The sequence below is a fragment of the Triticum aestivum genome, chromosome 1A (assembly GCF_018294505.1).
Source record: "Triticum aestivum cultivar Chinese Spring chromosome 1A, IWGSC CS RefSeq v2.1, whole genome shotgun sequence".
Classification (NCBI taxonomy): Eukaryota; Viridiplantae; Streptophyta; class Magnoliopsida; order Poales; family Poaceae; genus Triticum; species Triticum aestivum.
Window position 1 is genome coordinate 554915000 of NC_057794.1, and position 6497 is coordinate 554921496.

The 6497-nt window shown below is 43.1% G+C and overlaps 1 non-coding gene across 1 annotated transcript; it reads left to right on the plus strand.

Moving 5' to 3' along the window:
• The first annotated feature begins 229 nt into the window (after nt 1–229).
• Nucleotides 230–301, plus strand: TRNAD-GUC (transfer RNA aspartic acid (anticodon GUC)). Its single transcript has one exon. It is a non-coding gene; the product is annotated as a tRNA-Asp (tRNA).
• Nucleotides 302–6497: the final 6196 nt, after the last annotated feature.

Consider the following 6497-nt stretch of genomic DNA (forward strand, 5'->3'; position numbering starts at 1 on the left):
TCACATATACCTGGTTTGGAGCAACGACGGGCTGGGGGAAGATCCACATGCACATATCTTTTTATTAGGTTCTGATGCCTTGGTGAAATTTCTTTGACCAGCAGCATTACCTTGAACAAAATTCGCACGGGTCCAATCCCATCGAAAGCGCTTGGTACGGTCCTAGCAAGGAGCTCGAGGGCGTTTGTGCAGAGAGTGAGAGAGAGGTCATGGATAAAATATCATCGAAGTCGTTGTAGTATAGTGGTAAGTATTCTCGCCTGTCACGCGGGTGACCCGGGTTCGATCCCCGGCAACGGCGATTCGTTTTTTTCTTCTCATTTTTTTGCACTTTGTATATTTTTTCGTTCGCCTAAGTATTCAGGAATCCGTCAGAACTCACACAGATGCATAGCAAATACAGCTGACGAGAAAATACCGACCAGCATCTTCGCCCAAACCATGGTAATTAGCGCCCAAAATCCTATCAAATTATATCTCTGCATGTTCCCTGACTGAACATAAGCATCATGCTATTCAGTTATAACATGTCACAGACCATTTGTGCTTTCTTGCTGTAATCATGTACCGATGCCTAGGTGAACTTGCTGTAACTGAATTATTTGTGCCTTTTCCATGTTCCAGTGCTTTACAGTTTTTCGATATATCATGATGATGCTGGCTCCTACTTAAACTGCAACTCAAGTACTCGTACTTCATGTTCTGTCGGTTGATCCAACTTATCTTTTGGTGTTGGTCTTCTCATCTAGCCTTATATATTACCTCAAGCAGCATAATGTTCTTGCTGTCAGTTATAAGATACCAAGATGATGTTCTTACTGTCCTGCATCTTGGGAGGAAGGACCAGGGCATAGTCAGTTTGGAGACATTCATCTGCTCAATTTACACCACCAACATTCATTTAAAACTGTTGACGGAGGGGTGAGTAATCCGCATGGAAGAGATGATAAATCATACTCCTATAGTAACTAGTGTTAGAAATTTCTGGTACGCGTTGATATCAGCTTGGATTTTGTGGCCAGGCTCACAGAATTCTGAAAGTTTCAAGAGGCAAACTGGATCAGCGTGCTGAAATTGTGGGGGAAGTCATCAGTGGAAATTTTCAGGGAAGGACTAGATCACACTAACGAATGACCTCCTAATATCAGCAAGTATTATAGGCCCAAAACGTAGTGTACAGCGGTAAAATTTCTACAAATAATTGCAAATTTGTTAACTGTCACAAATAGGTGGTCTAAACTGGAATTAACCACTATTCTCATTTAGCTTTACAAGTTCCATATAAAAAATCGGCTGGAAAATAATTGCAAATTTCTTAATTGTCACAAATAGGTGGTCTAAGTTGGAGATAATCACTATTCTTGTTTAGCTTTACAGGTTCCATATAAAAAGATAGGCTGGAAGTCTAGAACCATTGAATATGAATTACATTATAAAAACTAATTTGCATATTCAAGAACTAGAAGATTGCAGTACACAATTCAGAATGCTAGGTAGTGGACAAGAAAAAACTCTGAGCTGCAATCTGGACAACAACAAGGGGAAGATTCTTGAGAAATGGATTCAGTTGGAGACAATCACGATAAGCAGTCTAACCACTAATATAAGATTGGCCAAGGACTGGTAAACCAAAGCAACAATAAAGAATGCAATAGGGTGCATGAATCAGGATGATTGCTGATGAACTTGTATGGTATTGCTTAACCATCTTAACTATGCCTCAACAGATCAAAAGAAATAAAAGAAAATGAATTGTGTCGACTAACACAAGGTGGAGTCCGTTGCTTAAGTATGTATTACTGCAGAAAAGGTAACCATTTGGACAGGTAAATGGGGGAGCAATGCGCCCAGTTTACAAATACATATGACCATGGTTGTGGGGAACATGCATATAGTTGCAGCAAATAAATACTCCCTTCGTTCCTAAATATAAGTCTTTTAAGAGATCCTAATATGGACTACATACGGAGCAAAATGGGTGAATTTACACTCTAAAATACGTCTATATACATTCGTATGTAGTCCATATAGAAATCACTAAAAAGACTTATATTTAGGAACAGAGGGAGTAGAAGGAAAAGGTGAAAAGGCAGATAGTCCCAAGCATAGATAACTTGTTCTCATATTCACACATTCAACCCACGAGAGACTAACAAGTGACCACAGCATAACTAGTACATGAAAGCAAATAGATCAAAGTGACTACTGACTAGGTATTACTAGAATAGTTAAAATAACATTGCTCAAAGCCACAATGGCATGGACCAGACCATCAAAATACAAAATACCATGCTGCATAGAAGATCTGACCCATATTTAGCATGTGAACTCTGTAATCATGGAGCTGCTTTGGGTAACCATTCCTTGTAAGTGGGAATGTAAGGATCGCACCGGAGAGTAAAGTAACTCTCAAAACTGAAGATAACATGAAATTTCCTCTTTTCCATATCGTATGACACAAGCTGTTCATCCCGTCCATTAATTTGGAAAATCAGATTGCCTTCTGAATCAACAGCGACAAAAGTACACACCTCATCATCGCCTACCGTCTCCGACATGTCAGCTGTATGCTTCAGTGTCCACTGCCCAGTAGCATAATCCTCAAGTACCCAGACCGTGAGCTGACACTCATCATCAGAATAATTCATATGCAAAGCATACAAGCGCTCCTGAGAGTGCCCGATGAAGCCAATATCGGACGTGTCCTCAACACTGAGCGGCATCCGAATCTTGTGCCATGTCTTCCCCTCTGTGTCCACTGTGATAACTGAAGAATCTCGGGTAGTCAAATGCAGGGTGCCGCCGAAGAAGGTGGAAGGTGAACCATTGTAATAATCCACAGTAACATTGTCCTCGCCCCAATCGCTCTGCCTAAACGTCCATGTTCCGGTCTCTGATGAGAAGATCTGCACTCCGGCGTCGTGATCATCCACATCCTGCAAGAGCACAAACACGGCGAAGCGGGAGGGAGCAGCCGGGTCGAAACCCAGACGGATGACGTTCCTCGGGCGCAGATCCTCGATGGCAGGCAACACGGTCCACTCCTCGGTAGCCGGATTGCACACAACATACTTTGCCACATCTTCGACAGCGTCGGCCTCGGCTTCGGAATCGGAGGCGATGTCGGGGTCGGCGTCGGGGTCGTAGAGGGCGTCGAGCATAGATGATTTCGTCCAGCACTGGCAGAGGAGGAGGCCGCCGCAGCAGTCCACGGCCCGGACGCCTCCGTCCCAGACGGCGCGGAGGAAGGGGAGGCCGGGGTCGACGAGGGGCCGGCCTCTCCCGGAGATGTTGAGGAAGCGTAGCTCGTCGCTCTCGTCGTCGCGGGTGTAGCAGAAGAAGCCGGACAGGGCCTGCGGCGACCTCTTGCGGAGCGCGGGGTCGGAGCAGAGGACGCGCCACGGCCGCGACACGCACCTGAAGCGGCAGAGGGATCTGTAGGGCACCCGCGCCAGGACCTCGACGAGGAGGTCCTCGGGGAGGCTCGCTGCCGGGGCCTCCGGCTGCTCCTTCTTCCTGAACCTCTTTGCCATCCCGGACGGCGGCGGTGGCGGCGGCGGCGGCGGCGGACGGGGGACGGAGGCGATCTGGAACCTTGTGCGGAAGTTGGGGGCGTAGGTGGTTCGTAGCGGGCTTCCCCACCGCAATCCGCTTATTGTTTGTGCTCCACCCCCTGTGGGCTTCTGGGCCTTTAGGCTCTGGAGCCTGGGACGGGATTCATAACAATGAGGCCTTTGGGCTTAGGCTCTGTACGGTGGGACTCCTGTGCCCAACTTATGAAAAAAAAGGTATTTCTTCAAAACAACACCCCCGTCCTTGAGATATTTTTTCAAAAAAAACTTCCGATTTTTTATTAAATGAATTGCTAAAAAATTATTGAAACTAATTTTTTTTGAACTATCAATTTTTTGTTACAGTTTTCAAAACTAGATTAAACAATTTATTGCACCGAAGAATTAACACTTGACGAAGACCGCTCTTCGTGGCCCTCGGCAACGAAAAGTATCGAGATAACGTTTATTCCTCTAGCCAGCTGGTCCTCTCTCTTTGCGTGTGTTTCTTCCCCATTCTCGCTCGATCCAGGTCGTATTCGAGCCAAAGAGATTACCTTGGAGAAAGTGCGTTTGGAGCGAACACTTTAGGATTCGTGTGCGGGATCTGACATGAATGAGGGCATTCACTCGAAATCCGTGAAAAATGTTGGATTTTTAACGATTAGGTATTTTTAAAATCTTTTTTTACAAGGTGGTGCACTCATCGTGTACAAATTGTCATTAATAAAAATTTGTCAACTATCTACCAAGAACATCTCGGATGGGTAATAAATGGATCGGATAAGAGGTAATATGGCACCTTGGGCACTTTAAGATCGTATTGCATAAAACCCGTTCTGCTTCACAATCAGATCCAAGGTTCATCATAGTTTCTCTGCCCTCCCCATCCCCTGCCCTTGGCGGCTGGTCGGATTCCTCCAGCATTGAAGAGCCAGAGTTTGACATCCCCACGCAGCCCCATCCAGCTAGTCACATGATCAATTATATAACTATTAATGTACTAAAACCCTTGATTATAAAAAAATATATGTTATTAGATTACGACTCTAGTCTATTTTTGGGGGTAATTTGTTTTTGAGATTGTTCTCCTTACACTCCGAAGTAGTACTACAAATGAGCTCAAAATGAATAGTGATATCGTTTTGCTTGCCCTGCCTTCTTCTCATCAACAAAAGATGGTGTATTACTCCATCCGTTCCCAAATATTTGTCTTTCTAGGTATTTCAAATGAACACAACATACGGATGCATGTAGACATATTTTAGAGTGTAGATTCACTCATTTTGCTCCGTATGTAGTCACTTATTGAAATCTGTAGAAAGGCAAATATTTGGGAACGGAGGAAGTATTTCTTAAGTATTGACTATGCAGTTTATGAACTACTTTATCTGCACGAGCTACTTCTAAGTCGCATGAATTTTAGAATGGTGCAAGTCAATACTTTGAGAGAAGGAAGGAGGCAGAGGTGGAGCTCCGAGGCCGAGTTGGAGACGTCATGGCTCTCCCGTCATCTCAGACGAAGACGAGTCAGAAGCTTAACAAGTGCGGGTGAGGGTTTTAGTATTTGATTCCTTCTAGACACTGCCTGAGGATAGCCCATCTAGAGCCAGTGAGGCTTGTCGTTGTAGCTAAAGGAGGGGAAGGGAGATAAGCCACTACAAGAGGAGCGGCTGCCAATCAGAGGAAGCAGAGAAGAACAATGAACCACCGGTCTGGAAAATTGACTTAAACATAGAAAAATCCAACAGGTTGTAACTGTAAATTCTTAATTGAGGTCACACCACAAAGTTTTTGAACGAGGTCGCGGCTGCAAGTTTTCAAGGGAGGCGCAACTACAAGTTCTCAAACGGGTACATGGCTGCAAGTTTTCATGAGAAGGGGTCAACTCCAATTTTTTGGATTGGGTCACAAATGCAAGTTTTTAAATGGGGTCGTAACTACAAGCTTTAAGGAGGGTTGCAACTACAAAATTTAAAACAGGCTTGCAACTGCTAGCAACTTGGTTGTCCTTTTGTATTTATCTTTCTATTTTATTTCGTAGACACCAACATGCACGCACAATCATATTTTGGTTGGATTTCGAAGAAAAAAATCTATCGGGTGTACACTAGTCCCTTCGCATGCAATTGTATTGCACGGACAACCGCATGTACAACAACCAGTGTGCAATTGCACATGACACACCCCACGCACAGCGGAACATGATAACAAAGTGTGCAACTGGAGTTCACTTTTTTATTTTTTATTTTGTTTCATAATTCTTTTCAACATGTGTTTGAAGACTTCAATTTTTTTTATTTTCCCTTGCAAAATGAATAAAATTGAAAAAAGCTTTTAAAACCTGAATGAAAAAAGCTACACCCCTTTTAAAGACACGAGCATGCAAACCGTTCATATTTTTGCAAAGCTATTCATGTGTTTATGGATCCAACCATCATTAGACTCGGCCAGTGGTGGTAGTATAAGAAAGTTTATACTATCAAGTGTGGACAAAAGTACTCTTTTGGTCCCAAGCTCAAATGAGCCAACAGTAAATTCTGAAAAAAGAAATCAAAACAATTTTTTTGTGACAGACATTGACAATGTATTTGAGTGCTTGTAAAATTTCAATGTGAAATGACATTTGTTGAAGTCGTGGCAACAAAAATCTTTACTCCAAAATGCTTTTGGAAATGACATTTTTGGACCATCATTTTTTTTGCCATGGCTTCTACAAATTTTATTTCACGATGAAACTTTACAAGCATTGACAACAATTGTCAAGACAAGCATTGACAACAATTGTCAATGCTTGTCATAAAAAGAACATGTTTTTTTAAAAAAATCCCGTTTTTTAATGATATTACTATTCTCCCCAGCTTATATGAGCTCGCTAAAAAACTCAATGTATGTGTGGATCTAGTTTTGCAAGGAAGCATTTTTTTCGTGCCGTTCCTACCATAT